The 23,843-nt window shown below is 37.2% G+C and overlaps 1 protein-coding gene and 1 long non-coding RNA gene across 5 annotated transcripts in view; both read right to left on the minus strand.

The window, feature by feature from the left end:
* LOC143897487 (uncharacterized) overlaps window positions 1-23,843 on the minus strand; it is a 173,996-nt gene that overhangs the window by 92,736 nt on the left and 57,417 nt on the right. The gene's annotated exons all lie outside the window — the stretch shown is intronic.
* LOC143897492 (uncharacterized) overlaps window positions 1-23,843 on the minus strand; it is a 91,342-nt gene that overhangs the window by 49,639 nt on the left and 17,860 nt on the right. The window contains exon 1 of one of the 2 annotated variants that reach the window (XR_013256933.1): window positions 4,935-5,244. The exons of the other annotated variant lie outside the window; for it this stretch is intronic. This is a non-coding gene — a long non-coding RNA (uncharacterized LOC143897492). Of the gene's footprint in view, window positions 1-4,934; window positions 5,245-23,843 lie in introns of those variants that run through there. 2 annotated transcript variants of the gene reach the window in all.

Here is a 23,843-nt window from a genome sequence, read left to right on the forward strand (position 1 = left end):
GTAATCGTCGCATTATATTAAAACGTTCTGTGTAATGCCACATCACCGTAGATATTGCTTTCATTATCTTCTCCATGATATTCCTGCGCTTTGTATATATCTTCCATATATCTTGCTCATTTCCAACTTTCAACGAGATATACCGATTTAAATTCATGATATGCTGAGTAAAACATTCCTTAATATTATCTTTGCTCTTATTTTCCGAGTCACGCCGGAGTCTTAACATTGACTCGCTCTTCCCTTCATCGTCACTTCGTTCCTTAACGCGTTCCTGCGCTATTTTTACAAGAGCATTGTCCCGAGGGCGCGTATCCCTGTCGTGCAACGCTAACGTTTGTTACTCGGAAGGTTGCGCCCGCGGCCGCACACAATCAAGCCTGCCACTACGAAGCACGATTTAGCGTGTTATTACGAATACCCCGGACTTACAGAAAAGTGACTCACGCGGCTCTAATTTATCGTTATTCCTCGTGCGTTTGCGAGGGGGGCAATCAATAACGATTAAGACCACGAGAGAAAGTGGGCCGATTACACCCCAAAAACTGTCGATTTAGATCACCGGCGCGGCGGTTCCTACGTCGCTCGAGTTAAATGTTTCACAGTCGCGCGGCACTCTAGTCATTATTTTAATTGTTGCGAGAGAGCGTTGCTCTAGGGCCCTTAATTACAGCGTCCGTTGCGGAAATTAAAGTGATTCCACTTGCCTGCTGGCGTCCACACTTAAAGAAACAACCGCTCTTCTCTCGCCGTTCGATGTCTGTTTCTCTTTTTGCGCCCCGGTCCGAGCAAGGTGAGAAGCAATGGTTCGGTCAGTCTGGCGATTAGAGCACCGACGAGAGACGTATACGTACAAATTGCTAACCCGTTACCGACATTCGCGAGGCCCACGCTCATCAGCTTTATTGTTAACGCCGATGAGACCTAAATGATGGCCGGTGACGGGCACGTATTCCGAGAAAACCGATAGAAATAAAAACGGATCCCGCCTAAATCCTTGCCGGTGACAAATTTTCCCTTCGCAATTTAACGAACGTGTCAGATGATCCTTTTAAAGGTACACAGGTTTTTTTTAAATCTACTTCATTGCGAAATCCCGATATTGGAAAAATGGATAACGTCGACTCACTCAACCTGACGATATTGGACAAGTGCAATCATTTTAAATTAGAATAAGTTAAAATGAACACACGTTACTTAAAGGATACCGTTGCATCCGAAGAACATCTTCTTCCCTTTCGAAATGTCAATAATCGCTAAAATCCATTGAAGGAATTAAATTAGGTAGTGAATTATTTTTCCGCTCGCTCAGTTGCAAGCTGTAGAATTTTGTTAGCTATTGTTAGCAACTGTCTACATGCCAATTAATTTTGACGTTTTGGCATTCGGGTAATATACATATATACAATATTTTTTACGACGTTTGACACACATTGTTTGCCCTTTCATCTTCCGCTATCGAGTGTGACGTGGCGATTTATTTGTTAACGTGTAGCGCTCTAGATCTAAACGAGGCGTGAAAGATGCCAACGATATTTGTAGAAAAAGCTTTGAGAAAAGCTATCTAATTATTCAGAAGTCTAACTATGATTATAATAAACTAAAAATTATTAAACTATATTCTTTAAGATATTGTCTTGGTTCTGCTATTATAAATGTTTCGAAGCTTTTTCAACCGATCAAGGTTAATCTTAAGTAACTTAAGTATAAACTTAAGTATAAAAATGGTGTGACAATTAAACCATTAAAATTACTATTTTCTTTTGTGTCTTCGTGTCAGTTTTGCAGCCAGTCACGCAAGATAAAAGACCGCATCGATGTACACGATGTGCAATTTCACATCGACGCGCGCCACTGCACGCACGTCGGGAATGCGGATGCAATGCTTTTCACGATCGCGTGCGAGTTTTTGTTTCTGCCGAACGGTGCGCGTCGCGAACGCGACGAAAAAGCAGTAGATATGTAGATGGGTCGGTAGCGACGACTGCGTGTCGCGATTCTTGAGAACAAAATTAAAAGCGTCGCTTCGATATTGATAATTTTGAGATTGAGAGAATGTAAACTCCAATAGTCCGACTTTTCCTGACTTTAGAATCATCAACCACACACCTTTTGTATGATTATTACCAGTATTTAAAAAATCATTTTGCATATTGCGCGCTAGAATATCGACGCCATCACTACGGTTGGTGCAGGGATTTAACGAAACGACGCGTCGGTACGTCAAAGGCCGCCACTGACGTTTCGCCTGTTGCGCGAAGTCGGCGCTTTTCATTCAATTATTCGCAATTACTGAGAAGGCAGTCCGCTTCCTCGCGTTCGTTACCATTTTGGTAATTGCCGTTACCGAGAAAATAGCTGCGAAACGAATCGCACTTGCGCGCGTATATAAAAATACAAAAAAGTATTCTTCACACATTGCGAGATGATTATTATACGTTTGTTTAATGAAACTTGGGCTAGAAAAGATATTCAAATAAATATTTTTTCAATATTTGATATTACGTGGATTGCAGATTACGTTTGCCAAAAAAATATTTAACGTGAGATTGTACGTCAAAGTAATCTCCATCTTGGAAAATTATCTTGGAAAAAAATTATGTAAAGCAATTTATATTATATTTATATTTGTATGCTATAAGAGAGAGAGAGAGAGAGAGAGCTATTTATAAATTTTAAAAGAATAAAATAAACGACTTGAGTGTGTGTACATATATTCAGGACAATGATGATTGTGAGAGGCATTATCATCGATTTGCTATTTTGGCATGATGACTGTTAGCGTGAGAGTTCATTCAAATGGCGAGTAATATGTTCTTTGACACGGCACATCAAATCTGATCCAGGCTCAGGCGCGCTATCGCGTTCTTTAGCCGTCCGCGCGAATATGCTAACGCGCGTTCTCAGCACACAGCACTTTTTACTCTTTCATCTGGCGTTTTTAATCATCCCAGGGGCCAAGTAATAGACGAAGGCACGGAAAGATCGCCTCTCAAAAGCAAATGAATGCAGGATCCGGCGCTCGTGGCGACGGCGGCGCGGCGGCCTCCAGGAGCGCAATATCGTTAAACCATCAGTTTTGACATTATTTATTCATTTCCATAGTACGGGGGTCGCGCGATGCACGTTCCGTTTTGATAGAGATTCCCTCCCGGAAAGAGAAACGGGCGAGTTGCACGAATAAAGTGAAAGATCGATCTTTTACGATCCCCCCGATTTCGAGTCGTTTAACATAAATTAGACTAAATTGCAGCGCCGATAAAAGCGACGCAATCATCGGAAAAATTTCTGCTGTGATATAAAACATTATTTTTACACGCTTTAACATTTTTTTTATTGTTATTAAATCGTAATTCCGAATAATTACTCTACGAGGATTATTTGCTGTATAATATTATAGACGGTGTGTGTGCTGTGTGTGTGATATCTCCAAAAATATTGAAATAGAGAGATTATACCTTTACTGTTGTTATCACTATTATATTCTTTAAAAAATTTTGTAGTATTTCGGCAAGACCTGTCATCCTAAAATAATGCAATGCAATAAATCTATGCTATTATATTGGCCACGATCAATACTTATGGTTTGAACCTCTCGTTCTCATCATCGCGGCAAAAATCTATGAATATAACACTGCTGATCGACGTGTAGAAAAACGCGACGTGCGGAGTATTGAATTAATTTGCAGAGTAATTCCGTCATCGCGATGTCGCGTGAAATCACGGCATGATTGACGGACGTATTTCCGCGTCCCTCAACGCAATGGATTAGCTATTAAATTCGGCCCGTCTGCAAGAAGCAGTTACTAGAAAACGGGTCGAACGTCGGCTCGCAATGAATAAAATATGCTCTGACTTTTTATTCGCTTTACATCAGACTTTCGACACGAAGACCTTGTCAATTTTCTCCTAATTGTATGTCACTTTCAATAAACTCGACGCGACGAGGGAATAACGAGAAGATATAACAGCGCGTCGTAAACACCTGACTAATCAAATTAATATTTATTTTGACATGCATATATATGTAAAAGGGATGACTTGATACTTTCGGAAAACGCCAAGTTGAACAATTTGGACCGTTCTCGTTTCTCATTTATTCATGCAGAACTTGTTTTGCAGAAGCTTGTTTCAGACTTCGTATATATAAACGAGGTAATAAAATAAGCTTTGTTGATAGCCGCCGCTAATAGTACGGATAAGAACGATATTAATTTTGTCGTTTTAACGGAATCATGATGCACTGAACTTAAACAGTGGTGGAAACGCCTAAAGATACGATTGTGTTTTATGCAGCTTACGTGCGAGATAGCGGAGACCCGATAATCCCGGGTCCCGCTTAAATCAGGGCCCTTTTAATCCCACCGGATACCCGAATTGGAAACTCGGATTGAATACAAATTCCGCGCTGTTACCGTCTTACATTTATACAAAGTGAAATGCTCGCTTGATATAATTCAGCTTTTGAAATCAACTTATTTTAATAAGCACATTCTGTTTCTGTAAACTTTGAAACGTGAAATGGAAAAGTTTAAAGCAGTATAACGTAACAGTAAGTATACAACAAAAATTTGTTATTATACCAAGTCTATCTATAAGCTCACGTAACCGGTATTGCGGATCTTGTGATACAAATAAAGTAACAAAATCGTTAATAAAATGATAATGACGCATTAATAATAAAAAATTTACATCACCAGGTAAGAAAAGTCATGTTTTATTCATTTGATACAGAAGTCTTCAAAAATATACGTAAAAAACTATGAATTGATGTTAAATAATTATTATTATTCTGAAGCTATGTTTCAGTGTTGCAAATGAAGAAGTATATATACCTACTATGATTAGAGAGGTCGAGCTGTAAAAGGGTTAAAACTCTATCAGATACTGATAAGGTACTCCAAAGATGTGTGTTCCATGCGAGCGTTCAGTACCTCGAGAATATTAGTGCGGCGTTGCGCTCTCGTATATCTCCGTCGGGAAATTTCGTATCGTCGAGTTGCCCACTGACGCGGGTCCGATGTCTCGTGTAATTCGCAGGGCCGTATATTTCACGCGGTGGGTCCGCTCTTACGTAGAGCACGGTGCGGCACTTATATATAGACCCTCGACGATTTCAATAAATTATCAAAACAACGTCTCGGGCTCGCGTTCTCGCATTAGCGTGATGAGAAGGTGACTTTCATCGTTTCCTTACTTACTCGGTTAGGCGGAGCGCGTGCCCCGAGGGCTTCGTGCCCCGGCGGTCACGGTGTTTTAGAGCCAAGCGTGTCAGAGTGGCGTGATATGAGGTCTCGCGGTTGATCGCCGTTAATACTCCCGCGTGATCCGATTCGAGGACACTGATGCTAGACGGGGAGTTTGAATGGGGCGCCACGTTTGACGAGGAAAGTCACCTTCTCACGCTAATGCGAGAACGCGGCCCCGAGACGTTGTTTTGATAATTTATTGAAATCGTCGAGGGTCTAAGTGCCGCACCGTGCTCTACGTAAGAGCGGACCCACCGTCCGTGAAATATATGGTCCTGCGAATTACACGAGACGTCGGACCCGCGTCAGTGGGCAACTCGACGATACGAGGGATAAACGCAGTGGACGAGCTTAAAGCGGCAATTTGCCGGTCCTCGCACCATCTGTCAAAAGGCACGACGTGTATTACCGAGCTTGGGGCCATTATATTCAAGAGAGGGAGAAACAGAGAGAGATCGAAGAGAAAGCTGGAGAGAGATCCAGAGTGAGAGAATAAGAGAGACAGAAAAAGAGAGAAAGAGAGAGAGAGAGAGAGAGCCGTTGGTCAAACTCAGATCGCGGCTCATCACCCTCGATCAACGAGAGATTCCCTCTCTAATTGCTTAAAAATTACACGCCACTTTGGCCCCAATCCATCGCTCGTTTAAGATGTTGACGTTTCCGCCGCCGTCTCGCATGATTCAAGCTAACTCGCGAGTCCCGGATTTTTGATCGATGAAGATTATGTCGGCCCGCAGCTGCTATCCGTTCGATTCTAATCCTGTACGAAACTGATATAATTTCGCTGGGCTCGATTTTCACTACCAGATATACGAAGAAAATGCATAATAAGGATGTATTTTCTTATTCATCCAATCTTTTAACACTTATATATATTTAATATTTATAGCATCAAAAAATGGGAACAGTTATATAAGGGTTTCGGTCGTCGATGATTAACCCTTAAATGCCCCCTGGGGTCCAGCAGACCCCAGACCCTTTACAATGATATATTTTCAAATGTTCTTGCCAAAAATGGAGCTCATGCTTCCATTGATGATAGTTGAGTGATTGACCTACCCGTTTGTACACTTAGCAGTACTCAGTTTACTTAATTTTTTATACTATGTTGAAATTGAAATTTTAACAATATAAGCATTTTATTCTCTTTTCTAAGCCTTGAACAACATTGAAAAAAATTTTCATAACTAAAGATAAAAAAATCAATGAGTAAGAAGACATTTTTCATGCTGGGGTCTTTTAGACCTCTCATGTCATTTACGAGATTCTTGAGAGATGTGGCATTTAAGGGTTAAATGCAATAATGATTAGCATAGAGCATATGCTAGATTAATTTGCACTTTGATGATATGATAAATAATCAGCTTTGCAAACTATCAGTCTTATGAATATGATTATAGAATTTGAGAGACTCCAAAAAGTGTATAAAGATAAATAAAAATAATATTTCGATTATAGTCAATTTAGCGAAAGACCAAATGTATATATAGGAAGAAGATTTATCAACAATATTACATAAATAACTACAAAAATATATAAATCTGAAGAAAAGAAGAATTCTGCATAAAAGTGTAATAACCAAGTGTATAGACCGGTATTCATAGTCAGATCTTATATTTAAGATTGTCTTAAATTTATCTTTAGATGCTGTACGACTGTCGTTTCATTGGCTACGGAGTATCTAAAGATGTATTTAAAACGATCGTATATATAAGATCTGATTATGAATACCGGCCATAGTATTTATAAATAAAGAAAGAGAACTCGGGGTAATATTTCACAAATATAAAATTATCACTACTTTTTAGGTTTCTTAAATAAAAAGAATAGTTTGTTGTGTGCGAAATTATATAAGAAAAAATATGATATGATAAATAATCTTAAATTATTACTACTGTATGTACATTATAAACAATTGTAATAAAACATCTAATATATCGAATATTTTCTCAGCAGTTTTTGTATCGTACTTATAAACCTAAATTCTGAAATTTACTAATTTAGCGAGATAAATTTTGGTGGATTATTTTCGACTCATAAATCTTGCGAGTTGCGCCAAGCTGCTGAAGGTTGAGATATTACGACGGCTTTACCTGCGGTTTCTCTCTAATTGCGCAAAATTACACGCCGGCTCGTCCTTAATTATCTTCTTATTAAACTTCCAGTCGTTATTATCTTTGTTCTGTATGTGCTCGATCGTGGGGAATTTTTAATGTACTCGCGGCGAAATATAGACCATTCGTCAGTTATTGTGAGGTCGATCACATAGCATTGCCTGTACGAAGACAATTGTGTCTTTGCATCTGTCTAGTAATAATCTCATAATTTTCGAATATATAGAAACTTAAAAAAAAATATTTCACTGAATTCGTTAATAAAATTACATATAGAAGGGCTGGGGAAACGTATTCAGAGAATTTAATTGATTTTTGTTTAATAAGAAAAAGTAAATGCAATATTCTAGAATTATATTATTCAATTCAAGAAACTTACGCAAAGAGCAATATCTCTGTATGCAATCCGTGTCTGTGTATGCGCGCACGCTTGTGAAAAGGCAAAATCGATAAAATACTCGGGCAAATGGTGGAAATGTGCCGAAGATCGTGTTCGTTCGATCTCGATCTAGCATTTGCGAATTACGTGAAAAGCCAAATCGCAGGAACTCTGCTCGGGATATATCTCCATTCGGAGCTACGGATAGAGGTCAAACTTGAATTTGCCTGTATTCAAGGAACGTAATTCAAACGTCCACGAGAGCCTTCATCTACACCCTTGCACCTTTTCAACCGTCTGAGCTATGTATGCGACTTAAGTATGCCGAGGATCGACACACACACATACACACTCGTGCGCGTGTAAATGCGTATGTACGTGCTTTACGTCGCGGTACGTAGACTATGCGGCGATCGATGCAGCCGTCAGTTTTTTAACGACTGCTGTGCTGGTTGAAATCGCGAAATTGTGCATATTATGCCAATGCAGTTACTCACACGTATCTCAATTTGATTGGCAATATTAATATTTTCGGAATGGAAAATGTGTAAGTAAATGTACATTTTGCATTTTATTAATATATGACCAGTGAATTTCGCTTTTATCTTCGTTACATATCATTTGCTAGCAATATTTTTATAATGGCGTGTAAGAGAAAGAGAGAGAGAGAGAGAGAGAGGGAGGAAGTTCTCCCTGAAATGAACAGTCATTTTTATTTCCAATAATTCAGAATCAAGAATTATAAAATTATCAATTATACTTTCTGAAAATTGATTCTACTGCACCAAAAAAAAACTTTTCGGAGTTATAATTTAATTTACCAGAATAGAACGACAATCTTGCATTTCGTTGCATTTCTTAGCAATTGTGTTCTTATCTAGGGCAATGTATGCAGGATGGAACGTCTTACCATCATTAGAATTAGAATTCCGAAAGAACTAATCTCGATTAAATAGATAGCCGCAGGAGAAAGGTATCGTTGCATCGCATTCACGTCATTATCACAATTACCTCGATTGACTTTATATCCGAAGCCGCCTTAGCGCGCGTTCTCTACGTCACGAGGTATACACGCGAGTCCGCCTCCGGGCAGATCGCGGACCGGCTGCGGAATGGAACGGAACGGAGCGGTCTCCACGGTCGTTTTACGGGAATTAATGAGCGGGCCTTTGCGGGCCGATATAATGGTCTCTTTCGGTAAGCCCGCCCGTTCGTCGAGATGCGCGGGATCTAAACAAGGACAAAGAGCCGCGGGTGGTAGAACGCCGCTCGACGGGAGGCATCTCGACCGCCTGGAGCCCGCAATCTCTATCTATCTCTCTCTATCTCTCTCTCTCTTTCTCTCTCTCTGTTACGGATAGAAATAGATATACGTGTATGTATATATATGTACTCCAACCTCATCAAGGTTCGCTCCACGGCCCGTCCTCCGGCCGACCGTCGAAGGGTCGCGCCGCCTCCGGGGCGACTCGACCGATCGATCGATCCCGTAATTAAGAGATCGCGACCTACAAAAAGCTTCTAATTGTGCTCCTTCCTTCGCGTACTAAGGGAGATTTCCATTACTGTGGGACGAGGGCGAAAAGGAGGCGAGCCAAAAGTGGAGAACGACGTGAATAGATACTGTCAGTTTATGTTACTTTTCCAGCGTTAGTCGATTTTCTTCTTATAATACCAGCACTTTTATACCAGAACGTATGTTTGCACTTTTAATGCTTCTATTTCTCTCTTTTAGAAAACAGAGAGATGCTTTCATTATTTATATACCAACGCGCTCTAGCCATAACTTTCATTTATCGATGTTTAGAATATTTGCGTTATTCGAACGATGCAAACATATATTATGAGTCCTGCTGGGGTCCAATGGATCCTCTTATGGTTCTTTATGATTAATAGATGTTATTCTATAAAAAATCCGCGCGTGTGTGCGGTCAGGAGCAAGGAATTACGAGATTCTATATATCGATATATCGGTCAATAATTTTCAAAGTCCCATGAAGCGGTCGCGTAAAATTACCGCAACGGTTCGAAGGATTAATTAATTACAGTGATTGGTCAGGGCACTCTCTCCCCCCCTCTCTCTGTCTCTAATTTATCCGGTTGCACTACGACCACACGTATCGGCTTTAGAGTCGCTTGAAATGTCGGCGCCATATTGCAAGAATTCACCCGGAACTCAAGCTAGAAGCGATGCAGGGCGCGCTGTGGCGAAATTAACGATTACCCTGGGCTCCTGGGCTTAAAACACTTCGCCGCTTTTCTATCGACGCTGCTTTCGACCAATGCAACGTAGTGTGTTACATCGTCACACACGTGTGTTGCGCAACACCCGTGCCTCCCTATTTCGTTCAATTATTCCAATGGCTTTCGAGGCTTCTCGCGGAACACACGTCGCTCGTAACCGAGATGGAATTTTATGGGATACATACGGATACACGCGCGAGTCGGCGGATGTGTAAGTGGATTTATACACTATACTCGTGCGCGCACACGTATACCTATTCCGGATATAACGTAGTCGTGTAATACGACTCGGCTGCACCGATACGCGTCTCGAGAGACATTAAAAACTATAAAGGAGTATAATTCTGTCCTCGGCCGCAGGTGTATTTTCATTGATATCGATGTGCAGGTAGCCAGGTGTGTTTTTCAGCGCGAAAAAGTTGAGAGGTAAATGGAGGTTACGTATATCCGTGCTTTTATCAAATGACAACTCTCGCCATAAATCCAGGAATACGTAAATTATACGAGAATTATTGCTCTTTTAGAAACGCGCGTTTAGCGAACATCGCATTATTAATCACTCTTGTAACGAGCGAATTTTTTTCGCGTGTAGAAAATATATCCATGGAAAAACGTTAGCTCTGTAAACTTACGTCGTTCTACAATATCAGGAAATACTTTATCGTCCGTTGCGTGCCGCGAATCGAGAGATCATATTCACCACGGTTATTGCTCTCGGTACGAACGCGATAATGATCGGCAAGCTTGATGGTATAGCCAGCCGTTAATGTTTTTATATCTCTCGCGCAAACATGCACTTATCGATTTCAACGCGCAACAGCGTCGCGCCACCCGCTCTGTAACCTTGCGCGGTTTCCTACAAATGTTAACGGTTGCGTGGCTCGGGATAAAAAAAAATAGATCAATGGAGTTATTAAAACGTGTCTTCGTTTTTGCTCCTCCACGCGGGTAATCCGCGGATATTAAAGTACCGATCAATCTTCTCCTCTCTGCGAGTCGCGCTGACCTCGCATTATACCTTATACGACGTACGTTGAATATAAATATTAAAAATACGCAATAAAAAAGTTTGTAATTGATAGTGTAGAAATTGCAGAAATAAATCAGACATTATAAAGTCGCGGAGTAGAGGTTTATCGAATTCGCCCTCGAGAGTCGGAATGAATAATTAAATCTCATTTCTCGATTTAAGTGGGCTGCACACACAGAGATATGTATATCAACGGTGTGTCTCATGAGACATGTCTCATCATGTGTAAGTACGTCTCCGAAGGTTTCATGTGGTATCAATAAGTATCGATACATGAATCTAATCTCTCACTGTCGATAGAATACATAGAGACCGAAACAATGATACTGAGATATGTTTCAGCTTGTTTTTGAGTGTGTGTGGAGTAATCTCGCGACAGATCCCCGCTAATCGCCACTGTGAAGTTGACAATTCACCTCCAAAAATGTACTAGAGACAAGTGATATACTTGCTATGTATCGCAGATCGCAGTGTGTGTATATAGTACACGTGATCTGAGACATGTCTTATTCGAGACGGTATCACGATACTGTCTGTTGATACATATCTCTGTATGTGCAATGTAGCCCGCTTTAGAGAGAGAGAGAGAGAGAGAGAGAGAAAGAGAGAGAGACGTGGATTTCATTCCAATGAAATTTTTACTCAAAGCTTAACCTTTGATGGGAAACATTATACACTCAAATTGACCAGATATCGACAAAGTCAACATATAAAAAATTACAAACAATGTAGTCTGTATTTAGATCACTGCTAAGAAAAAATCCAGCAAAAACCTCATTAAAAAACATATTTTCATCGTTTTTACGTGAATGTTTTCCAGTGAATTCGGTGACATATGAAGGGCTTGAGTAAAACGTCGAAGGCTATTGGCTTTTTATAGAAATACGCTTTTAATGAATAACACGATAGCGCGATACGCTACAGAGAAAAATAAACAATAACCGCACTAATTGTTACTTATTGCCAGATGGAGCAGTTACGCAAGGTAGAGATACCGCGATAAGATACATCAGGAGCAAGAATGATCCTTCTTACAAATACGGCGAATTAGTTGCGACTTTAATAGCCCCCGTTATCTGAACGGGTGCATTGCATCCCTGTAACATTTTATTTTTAACGACCCCGCAATCTAAATCCTTTATATCTCGTACCGCCTCGCGTTAATCTGGCAATTAACGAATTTTAAATAATGAACGTATTTTAATACGGTGTGTTACCGTATGAACGATGAAAATTAGATGTCATGGCTTTTAATAATAACGCCGTATCGTATTTCTGCAAATCCAAATAATTTTTAAGTGTCTTCCTCTTGCCCCTGGTAGTTATTATAGTATATATTTTCCACTCACGAGAGAGATGCATCATCAGGAAATAATGTCGATGATCATTTTATGCTTAGTAAAGATGTGCAAAACATGGTATTATATGTGTATATTGTAAAATGCGACGATTAAATGGCAAAATACAATGATCGTGCTTCAAATTATGAAGCGCAACCAACCGTGCACTTGTCGAGATTATCGAATATGCCGAGTGTACTAAATATTTTCACAATGATGGTTGTGTGGAAGAGAGCGATGCTTTTAAGAAAAAGGTACGGGTATTTTCACGTTACCTTTTTCGCCAGATCCAATTTCGGTTAATGCTAACCGCAGTTAATTCCATTTTCTTTGCCTGCCTATACGAGAACTATACGATCCGGAAAGAAAGAGAGAATTGCTGATCAGAGTTGGTTTAACCGAAGCAACAACTGACCTCGAACGATTCTACTTAAAGTTGAGTGGCGATTACTCGAATGCGCTTTTCACTCCGCAGTAAAAATTTGCGATGGTCACAAGCGAGGATTGACATACAAGATAAAGGAACTTTCAACCGTGGAATTTAACATTTAACGCGCTGTCTAAAAAGAATGTCTAAGAAAAGAATTTTTATTGTGCAGTTCTTGTTGTTTTTATATACATATTGAAGAATAAGAGAGTTTCTCTGCAATAAAATATCGTGTTAAAAAACAATTTTTTCATTAATATCTTACATAAGGAACAAATTAAGAAATTTTACTATTATAATAATCCAAATTCTATATGTAAAACATTATGGACGTATATATTGGGATTATTAAAGTATTCTATTGCTTACGTTACAAAATCTTTCGCGTTTTTTCTAAAATTAACATATTCATATTTTCATGACCTTATATCAGAGAGAAAGCAAGTAGATAAAGTAACTAGATGCAAATTTTTGGAGTTACAGCAATGCGTCAAATAATATTTCAAAAGTTATCGTATATAATTAAAAAAAAATGCGCATTTTTCGCTTATGTGCGTTGCGAATATTTTGTTCAACGGAGACCTTAAGTGCATAACAGATGCATTTAAAAATTCACGCGGTTAGCTCGCCCGTAGTGGATTAATATTCTACACTCGTCGTTCCTCATTAGCAGTAACTCGCAGCGTATGAGTGACACGGGGTGATAACGATTTGACGAGCGTGCGCGATTAATAGAATATTTGATCATGCGCGTGTATACAGCGCGAGATAGTGCGGCGGATTTACTGCCGTTTGTTAGGGACACCCGTTAAGGGAGAGAGATTAATGCGAGCAATTGCAGGCGAGCGCGCGTTAATTGATACTGGCCTAATCGCCATCAGATGCAGCTACCGCGGGACCATAATATAAAATAGGAACAGTTCGATAATGCGCTGCAGCTCGCCCTCCCCCTTCCCTACCACTTTTACCTGCCAAAAGGTAGCGAAACTCGATGTTCGTTCAATTATTCGTTCACCAACGGATTAGCAGCTCACCGTGAATGCTGTTGCACGATTAAGCCCGGCTTATTGGAGCTTTTACGCGTTCAGAAGCGGCATAAATATTGAAAGTACTCAAACATCGGGCCGTAACGCGGCGGCCGCGGCGGCCGGCCGGACATTTTCACAAATTACAGGCCGACGTGTTGATTTTATTCCATTTGGCCGTCGTGTGATTTTAGCGCGTTTTACTCGCGATCGAGATATAACGCGAAAATATTGTCTACTGGTGAAAATTGCACCTAAAGTGCACGATGCATGATGATAGGAGGAGCTCGTCAAACATGACGTATAGCAGATGTATTATACATGCATATATCGCGTATCAACTATTTTTCTTTTGGTTTTGCCTGTCAATAATCACACAAAAGGGCAATCATAAGCGTGAAAATCAATTCTAGTCGTTGTGCCCATAATTACATAACGATTAGATCTCAAAATTCATTCAAAAAAATTTCGAAGTGCTCTATACGTGTCCATAGCAATGAATAAAAACCTCGGATCCTCCTTTTCATCCGCATAGTTTTTTTTATAAGTTCTACCAAGTTCGTTTTTATCCGCAAGTAACAGACAACGTCTCGAGTTTGCTCTTGAACGGCGACAAATTGTTTGAACTTTTATTGACGTGGCAAGTCCGAGCGCAGAGATAATGACCAGGTTGTGTTAATAATGGAGAGCTAATGAGAGTCTTTTTCGCTCGGTTAACGTGGCCGCCTGTCGTGGCTAAGTTCTTGCTTTGAAGGCGTTTATTGTTGAGCGGTGACTGGTCAGGATTAAGGAGAAAGCCAGCGGGTGATCGGCGCTATTATACATCTCAGACCGAAAAGACGATGCATTTGGCTGCTCTCATCGGCCATAAGTATCGGTATTGGTGGTATGATCATAATCGTGTTTTGGTCACAAGCATGCACACCTGACTGTTGCCGGCTGCTCGATCTTTCGTCACCGCAACCAATCTTAGTTATGAGAAATAAAGTTATAGGGAGAATTGATCGTGTAACGCTCTTGGTAAAATTTAATTTTAATTTCCCTCATCATCCCTCACTATTCTATTTTTATTTTATTTTTCGTCAGACTGCTTCGTACTCGCCGCATTATTTTTCGCACATTTCCATATATCGATGCCGCATTATTTATGCAAATACCTCCGTAAAGTGATAATATTTAAAATCGAAAATACGGTCTCGTCTCGGTACCTTTAGCAAAACGACCCATTATTATAATTTAATGCATTATTTTGTAAATACATGTATTGTATGCGCTTTAAATTAGTTACCGCGCGTAAAACTTTTCGTAATAATGCAGTTGCGAGAACGGTGTAAAATGATACCATGCACGCTCGAAAATATTTCATATACGAACTCGCAGCCTGAAGATCTTTAAATGCGCACAGCCGAGTAGAATTTATATTGTCGCGTAAAGGATCCAGGCGTTCATTATATGACAAGATGGTATACGAGATACGAAAATAAATAAGAAGTACGACGGATTTGTGCAGCCAACTTAGATGAATATAAATTGGTTTTTTTACCAGGTTGCTTATACATATATGACTCTTAAAGAATAAAATATGAAGATGGAGCGAGCAACGCAGATGGCGGATAAAAAACTTTTTTAATGAGAAGACGGCGCTGTGAGCGCAGTCATTTAATTATGAAAAAGTTAAAAATTGAAAACAAGAATCGGTTCTGCTACTTTTTATCGCGAAAATAAGTACGATCGAGTCTCTAACTTTTGTAACTATCGACTGATATATTAAACTTATTCGCAATTCGATTCACAGACCGTACGCGCGATTTCTTATACTTTATTAAAGATACAATGGTAACTTGAGACACACATGATGCTTTAAATATTTCATAATAGAAAAAAAGAATTGCTATTTCATAACTTCCATCAAAATAGAAAAAATGTATATTCATAAAATCTTTATATCGTAATAGTATCTTTTATATAATTTAATGAAGTATATACATGTCAATTTTTATGTCATAATATAGCAATTTATTGAAAGATATATGTTACTTTATATATTACTTAAAAACTTTGTATAATTTATTAATTTCTTAAGAATACTTCAAAGTTATAAAATTTATTAAATGGAGTGTCTCGATAATTTTTGACAATTAATTTATAGTATAGCGTGTTTATTACAACGAGCTATCTATTTGTACTAAGACAAGATTCAATACTGACAAGTATACTGAAGATGTTCTACAGATATCATCTACGTTACTATATACTCGTTTCAATTACAGTTCGGACCTGCGTCCACCGCTGTCCATAATCTGACATGTTCCTTTCATGATATCTACGTCCCTCTCTTTCAGTTTGCTCGCTCTTTGACGTCCCAATCGCTCCCGTCATTCACGTCGATTATTCTGAAGTATCGCTGACTACTATCAAATGCTAGGTCCGTAATCATAATGCCAAGCCGATTATATGACAGATGCAAAAGGAACGCGAAATAAAAGAGCATTGAAAATGTCTGTTTTAACATGATGTGATAAATATTGATATTCGAATACTCCCCCATGCAGTCATTTATTAAGATAAATGCTGAATCGCTGAAAAATATCATGAAAATATGTCATAAATTAAGTGTGTTATGTTAACAAAAATTGTTAAAATAATAATTGAAGTATATATTTCTCATGAGTTTTTAATACAATATATAAGAACGCTAAATTAAAAAAAATATATAAATGTGTTGCTTAAATTTGTAAAATATTACTAAAAACCTTTATTTAAAAATATATATATATATTGTTTCAATTTCAACTTCTGTAAAAGCGTTAAGAAATGTAGTTTAAACTGTTGCTATTATTCTGTATACATATGTTTACCGCTTTGTCACTCTATGATTGGTATTTATTCATTGTAGTATTATTGCTTTGTAACATTTTGTATGTAATTTAGTGTTTGGAAATCGTTGAGGAAGAACTGACAATGAAAGCGAACAGATTGCGTAATACCGATTAGAACAGAATCAATGTTGAGAACCGTACTCGATGACACTTATGTGTCCGAGATAATCAATGTGAATGACAGGAGCGAGAGAGGCATACGACTAGGATGTCAAAGGATGAGGATGTATCGAAGGCCCGACGATAACAAGGGGTGCCGTGAGATTACATTAAATGCGTTATTGAACGGTCCTTTATAATAGCGATTACAGTAATGTATACGCGAGCGTTCGAAGTGCACAGTAATGAAATTCCAGTATAAGTCGATCCACGACTTGACAATTGAAATCGAAAACTTATATAAAAGATACTATTATACATTAAATTACATTATAAATATACAATTTCTGTAATAAACAAAAAAAACGGACAATTCTGAAATACTACAAAATAAAGCAAGCAACAAAATAAAATTTTAATTTTACGACGTCTTAAATTTATTTTGACCAAAGTGACCGAAAGTTTTTAAAAATTCTAAGAAATGTAACAGACATAAATATCTTATATCTGTATTAATATAACTAATATTAGCACTAACACAGGTTAATATTAATAATATCAACATTAATTATAAATATTAATGTAATACAAGAATAAATCATACTACTCTCTTTTTCCGCTCGAATTACTTAAGCCCAAATTCATTGGTTGATTTATAATATTAAATATTTATTTTAATTCATTTGCTCTGATTAATCTGTATTAAATATGCATTAAATATCATTATTATATCGTTATATACACCGTATGATCAAAAAATCAGTTTTTTTTGCATAAAATATGATAAAACTGGGAAATCGATTGTATAACGCGATTGCAGCGAAATCGGAGATAGTCAATAATGGAATCCGGCCATCGAGAATCGATGACGGAAGCGCGATGAAAGAGCGAGGTGGCGTAGATGAAGGACGAGGGTCTCGGTGACGGTACACCGAGAGTGTAGGAGGTGAGATTACAAGGCAACAGCGCGATGTGCAATCACGGCCGGAGACACACGTGGAGGAGATCGTGTCATGCAGCCGACCCTCCTTCATTCGACGAGGACCTCCTTTCTCGATAATAATTAGACGCTGCCATACCTCCGACGTCCTTTGCCATCCCGCCCCCTTGGTCCCCCGCATTTGCCAACCCGTGGACGATCGTGCAAGATTCGGGGCCCGACGTAGCAATCAAGAGAACTGTCTGCGTGAAAGTCAACAGCACCTGATGTAATAACCAGAACGACACTTTGCAACTTTGTGTCTTGCCACAGGGTACAATTATGTTACTTCCCTCAAGTTGTATCGTGTCGATTATGAACGCGTCTTCAAAAGTAATGTAACACGTGTATATATATAATATAATATTTCTCTTTCTAATCAGAAATTTAGAATGTTTATCAAACATTTATGCTATGCTAGGATCAATTCCTTTTTATGCATCATTAGTATCATTATATAATAATTTTTATTAATTTTGTTCCGCGTTAATTTATAGCTAACAAGGAGAACTTGGAAACTGCGGAACCGATATGAACCATACATTAACAGTTTGTAGGGAGGATCTTCTGGACTCTAGAGTATATACCTATTATTGACTATTGGCCATTTATTTAAGAGTTATTAGCAAAAAAGGTTTCAGCATCGAGTATAGACCATTATTGTTATTTTGTAAGCAAAAATTAAAAAATAAATAAATTTCTAAACAGTCAAAATATTAATTTGTATATAATATATAACGTTAAAAATTTGATGGATAAGAAGTATATTAATTAACAATTAACTTTTCCTTATATACGTATATTAATGTACAAAATTGCTTAACGTCTTCGCTGAAGACGTAAAAATCGTTCCACATTTTTTTTAAAGAAAAAATTTATAAAACTGTTATTTTCGCGGACTTATATCAAATAAATCTTTTTCACCAAATTTCTACTGTATTTTTGTAAATTATATGTATATTACATATACAAAGAAGAGAGAAAGAGAGAGAGAGAGAGAGAGAGAGAGAGAGAGAGAGAGAGAGAGAGAGAGAGAGAGAGAGAGAGAGAGAGAGAGAGAGAGAGAGAGAGAGAGAGATGATATTATATAAATCTACATCAAAGTCATCTTTATCAATTTTTAACGATTAAAATAATAAGTCTTATAATCTCTTTCATAGTTTTCTGTATGCTGACTAAAATATAACGAAACGTTACGTATATCGGGGACTAATAATGTATTTAACAATTAATGTGCGAAGTAAAAACGAATGATATTTCGAGTAATTCCTTTCGTGATACAAACAAGAAAACACGTGATAGATTATAGTGATATTTCGTTTAGTGTCATCTAGTAAATCTCTCATCAACCACAGATAGGTCAGGATTCTCTGAAATCTATGACTATTCCAGTTTGACTATTTTCTCGATAATGCTTTCACAACTGTTTTACAGTATATATACAAGTTTTTAAGAACCTTTCAATTGTACATGTAGCAACACAGTGTATGAGCTACGAGTACGCATACGACGTCGCTGTAACCACTTTTCATAGAACATCGTACGTGTAAGCAACACTGTGTAAGCTACAAGTACACGCGACGTCGTCGGCACTACCGTCTCTGCCCCTTTAGAGAGCCTGTATAGCGACTATCCATGTGAAACAAATATTATAGGTTAGTGGTTACATATATTGGAACACTACTGAGAAGAGTGGCAAAACTGCTTAACGTCTTCGATGAAGTAAAAATCGTTCCACTTTTTTTTAAATCAAAAATTTATGAAACTGTGCTTTTGAGAATTACATATCTTTTTGATCTCTTATAATATCTCTTATATTTTTATATTTATATTATAGTATACCTATATAAAAAGAAAATCGAAATAAATAATTTAGTCAAAATAATTTTGAAAATTGACAATATATAATATGTTAAATAGATCTTCTCCCCCCCCCCAAAAATACATTTAGCATTAATAAATATTCTAAATTAAATTCATCATGATTCTTCAAGAGAGATGTATCTGGTAGGCACAAAATGTATTATAAAAGAAATGAAAGATGGAAAATATATTTTGGTTTTTTTACGTAAATAAGAGATTACGCTACGAATGAAAGAAGAATAAAAAGCTAACAAGTCTTTTGATTACGGATAGAGGATAAAGGCGACAATCTGACACGAGTGCACGAGAAAAAGAGATTAATACATATACGAAGGGGAAGGGAAAAAGGCAAGAGTAGACAATCAAACGGATTTTGGAGGCTCGTCATCCCTACTAAATCCACCCGACGAGCGAAAGGTAGAGTGACGTTGTGCGATTGCGTTCACAGTGGAAGATCCATTTGGATGAGCCAAATTTATCGTCTCGGGAGGAGCTTTACGGGGGAAAGAGGAGGGTAAAATCTCCGCTCGAAATCGGTTACTCTTAGTTCGAATCGCACAGAAAATAGCGCGCACGGTGTATAAATGAACGTAAGATTTCTTATAAAAACACGTATCATTTCTCGAATTTCTCAAAAGAAGTTCTTGAACAGGTTCGGAAAATGTAAATGAGGACGAGAAGTTCCAAAGAAGTTACGACAATTATAGAAATATCATTTTCTTTTTATTATATGATTTTGAAATGATGTAAAATAATAGAATGTCATTAATTATATTAATAATGCATGATAAAATTTAAGCTCAGCATATAAATATACATTATTTCACGCTATGTGTATGCTATTGTAAGCAACTTACTTCATATGAATTATTAAAATAATAATATTTTAACGTTAACATTTGTATTCTCTTTCACGCTATTTTAATATATACATATATGTTAAACTTGTATTACTTTTGATATTTATATTCATCTTATTCGACTTATTCATTTAATTTAAATATTAAGTTTATGATTGCATATGTATATATATATATATATATATATATATATAAATGAGAACATTTTTTAATATATTAGAATACAATAAAAGGTAAAGAATTTTGTGATATTATATGATTGAAGCGTTAGATTATATGTTCAGATTTATGTTAGATTTACGTTGAGCTTGGTAATTGTATTGTTAAAATAAACGCGATCGCGGAGAGAATTTGAGTCAATTGCAAATGAAAAGTATAAAATTTAATAAACTTTAATACACACGCATAAGGCTTTAATGTACACGCATGTTAAAGAGTCCGGATCAGATTAGAATGACGAATAGCCGTTCACCATGCAACGTTGACGCTTTGATAACACAGAGGTTGCTTGTATATAGATATAAAGCTGCAAAAAAAATCGTAAGTGTATAAGTTTGGTATTATAAAGAAATATATTGCAAATTGTCTTAAAAGATAATAAACTCGAAATAAAGAACAAAAAAAAATGAAAACATCACACATAATTCTCATATTTTTTCAATTTTATTTAGCGTGTGCTAAATATTTTTAATAAAAAATTAATTTGAATAGCTAAAATTTCTTCAACGTCAAGAATTATGCATTTCACATATATATTATTCATTAAAGAATATCATCGATTACCATATCCCTGGAGATACCTTGTGTATATTCATTGCGTATTATAAAAATGATCGAGAAGAGCAAGGGACCAGTTCTTAAAAAGCAATTAAATTGCTGCGCTCAATATACAAATAATTACAGGCCATCACGGTGGAATTTCGCGCATCGAATCTCTGTCGTTCCATTCGGCGAACCCGCGCTCGTATTAATACAAGTTGCAGCGAACAGTGTTAAAAAGCGACAGAATGATTAAATAACGCCTGGGAGAGGTTTATTTGGAACGATGATGGCCTAATAATTGCTAATAAAAAAAAGAAGGGGCAAAGGAAGAAGCAGGGGAAGATAAGCATTTGCCTGCTAAAACAAACTAATAACCGGCGACGTCTAGAACCAGCCTGGGTGATCAAAGAGCGTTTAACGTCGTTTGCAGAAGGCGGAATCATCGGCCGATAACAGCTGGTCGTAGGCTGATCGCGATAAGCTTATAATTATCCCTAATAGCGCGTAATTTTGTTGCAAGAATATATGTCGTGCCATCGGTGCACAGAGATTGCTTTTAAGATATGAACGGTTGAGTTATGTGCATATATTATAGTATTCTGTTAACAATTTCCTTTCTTGCACATTTCATTTCTAATGTAACTTCAATTTTTTTCTCATGCATATTTATATATGCAATTTTTCTATTATACTCATATAAATATAATAAAATGCTTAAGGTACAAATTATTATATATATATTGCACTATTTTAATAATATATATTTAATTCAAAGATATATATAACTTATATAGTTGTGCATATTAAATCTGTTCTTATAACTAAAAAAAAACTTTATTTTTACCTTTTCTGTACTCATGAGTTAAAGACGAACTTTCTATTTGATCACGAGGAATCGTCGGCAAACCGAGGCCATCGGTTGCTCGCAAGGCGTGAACTCAGCAAATTTCCGATAAACCCAATAACGTACAAGCGCTCGCGCTCGCGCCATAACCGGTATGTAGCCTTTGGCGATTTGATTGGACTTTAATAAAGCATTCTCTGTCAGTGGCGACGGCGAACATTTCGCGTTGAAAAGTGGAACGCGATCGACGTTATTGATTTCGCGAATACTACTAAGAAGCCGGAAAAGCGGCGGGCATTTTGGGCGCAAAGGGCGATCGTGATTTAGGCGTTTGAAGGGGAGCGAAGAGCGAAATATCGGGAAATCCTATGTCTTGGGAATTAATCGCCCTTTCTCGCCCCTTACGCTTACTCTTGACGTTATACACCCTCTTTACCCTTTCTCCATCTTCATTACAATTCCGTGGATTTCCCGCTGGGCTCGGATCGCCGCTGAGCTGGCCGACGCCCTCGCTGGTTTCGCGGCGATCCCGTGAATGTGAATTTGCGAGTTTCATGCGAACGCAAAATGCTCTGCGAGCAACCGCATGTGTGCAATATGTAACTTCAAAAGCTGGATTTACTAGCGAATTAGTACGCCGAAATTCTGATAATTTAGTTGGACGTCGACGGAGAACCCGCATGGGATTCGACGTGGAATTTCGATTTGGCCATATGTAAATACTGGACGATTCGTGCATTAGAAATTGAAATTTTGTACGGTCTCCGCGTAAGAAAATGTCTCAATAATGATTAATATTGCGAATAAAAAAAAGAAATAAATTATATAAAATATATAATATATACAAGTTATTTAATTTTTTGCCCTTAATTAAACTATAATACTGATTCTGCAATAATTAATATGTCAAAACGAAATAATGCGATTCTGAAATATAGTAATAATTAGAATTTTATATATCTAAACATAAGAATTTACCTTGAATATAAGATTTAAAGCGGAATAACCTAATATATATATATACATATATATATATATATATATATATATATATATAAATCATATAACTTGATTACTTTTAGTAATATTCTAATAATAACTCATCAAAGAATTAAAATTCTCCTCACTACTATTTTGATTGATAAGCGAGATCAGAAGCAAGAATATATACTATCAAAATGTTTTTCAATAAAATAGTGTTTGTAATCGATAGAACAGATTTGTAAAATATATCGAAAACTCATCCCCTTTTGTTTGGATAATCAACTCCAATATATGTCGAATTGAATTATGTCTAATCAAGAACAAAAACAAACTGTTTGACAGCTGCCAAATTGAAAAAACATTTGCTTTCACACATTAAATTATAACAAAATGGGAGTTTTCGGTATATTTTAACACTATGACAATTATTTTAAATATAAAAACACTACACTAAAACAAAAAATGACTGTAAGTTGCGAGAATAATTTAGCTCTGTAACATTATTTTTCACGTCTTGTAGTTCATAATTTTGTCAAGTGTGATGCTGTGTGTACTGTCAACGTTTAGCAAATATAACTTTATAAATCATATTTCTTCTTAGCGTTTCACAATATAAAAGCTATAACAACAAGAGAAGATCTACTCGACATATATTCGTACAATGAGTTCACCTACTTACTGGTCTTAGAAGAATCACCCTTATGCAGTCTATCATATAAAAGCTTGAAAGCCGTTTATTCAACGATGGTAAACGCAAACAACATT

Source organism: Temnothorax americanus, unplaced genomic scaffold (genome assembly GCF_048541705.1).
Source record: "Temnothorax americanus isolate GAGA-0224 unplaced genomic scaffold, ASM4854170v1 Scaffold20, whole genome shotgun sequence".
Classification (NCBI taxonomy): Eukaryota; Metazoa; Arthropoda; class Insecta; order Hymenoptera; family Formicidae; genus Temnothorax; species Temnothorax americanus.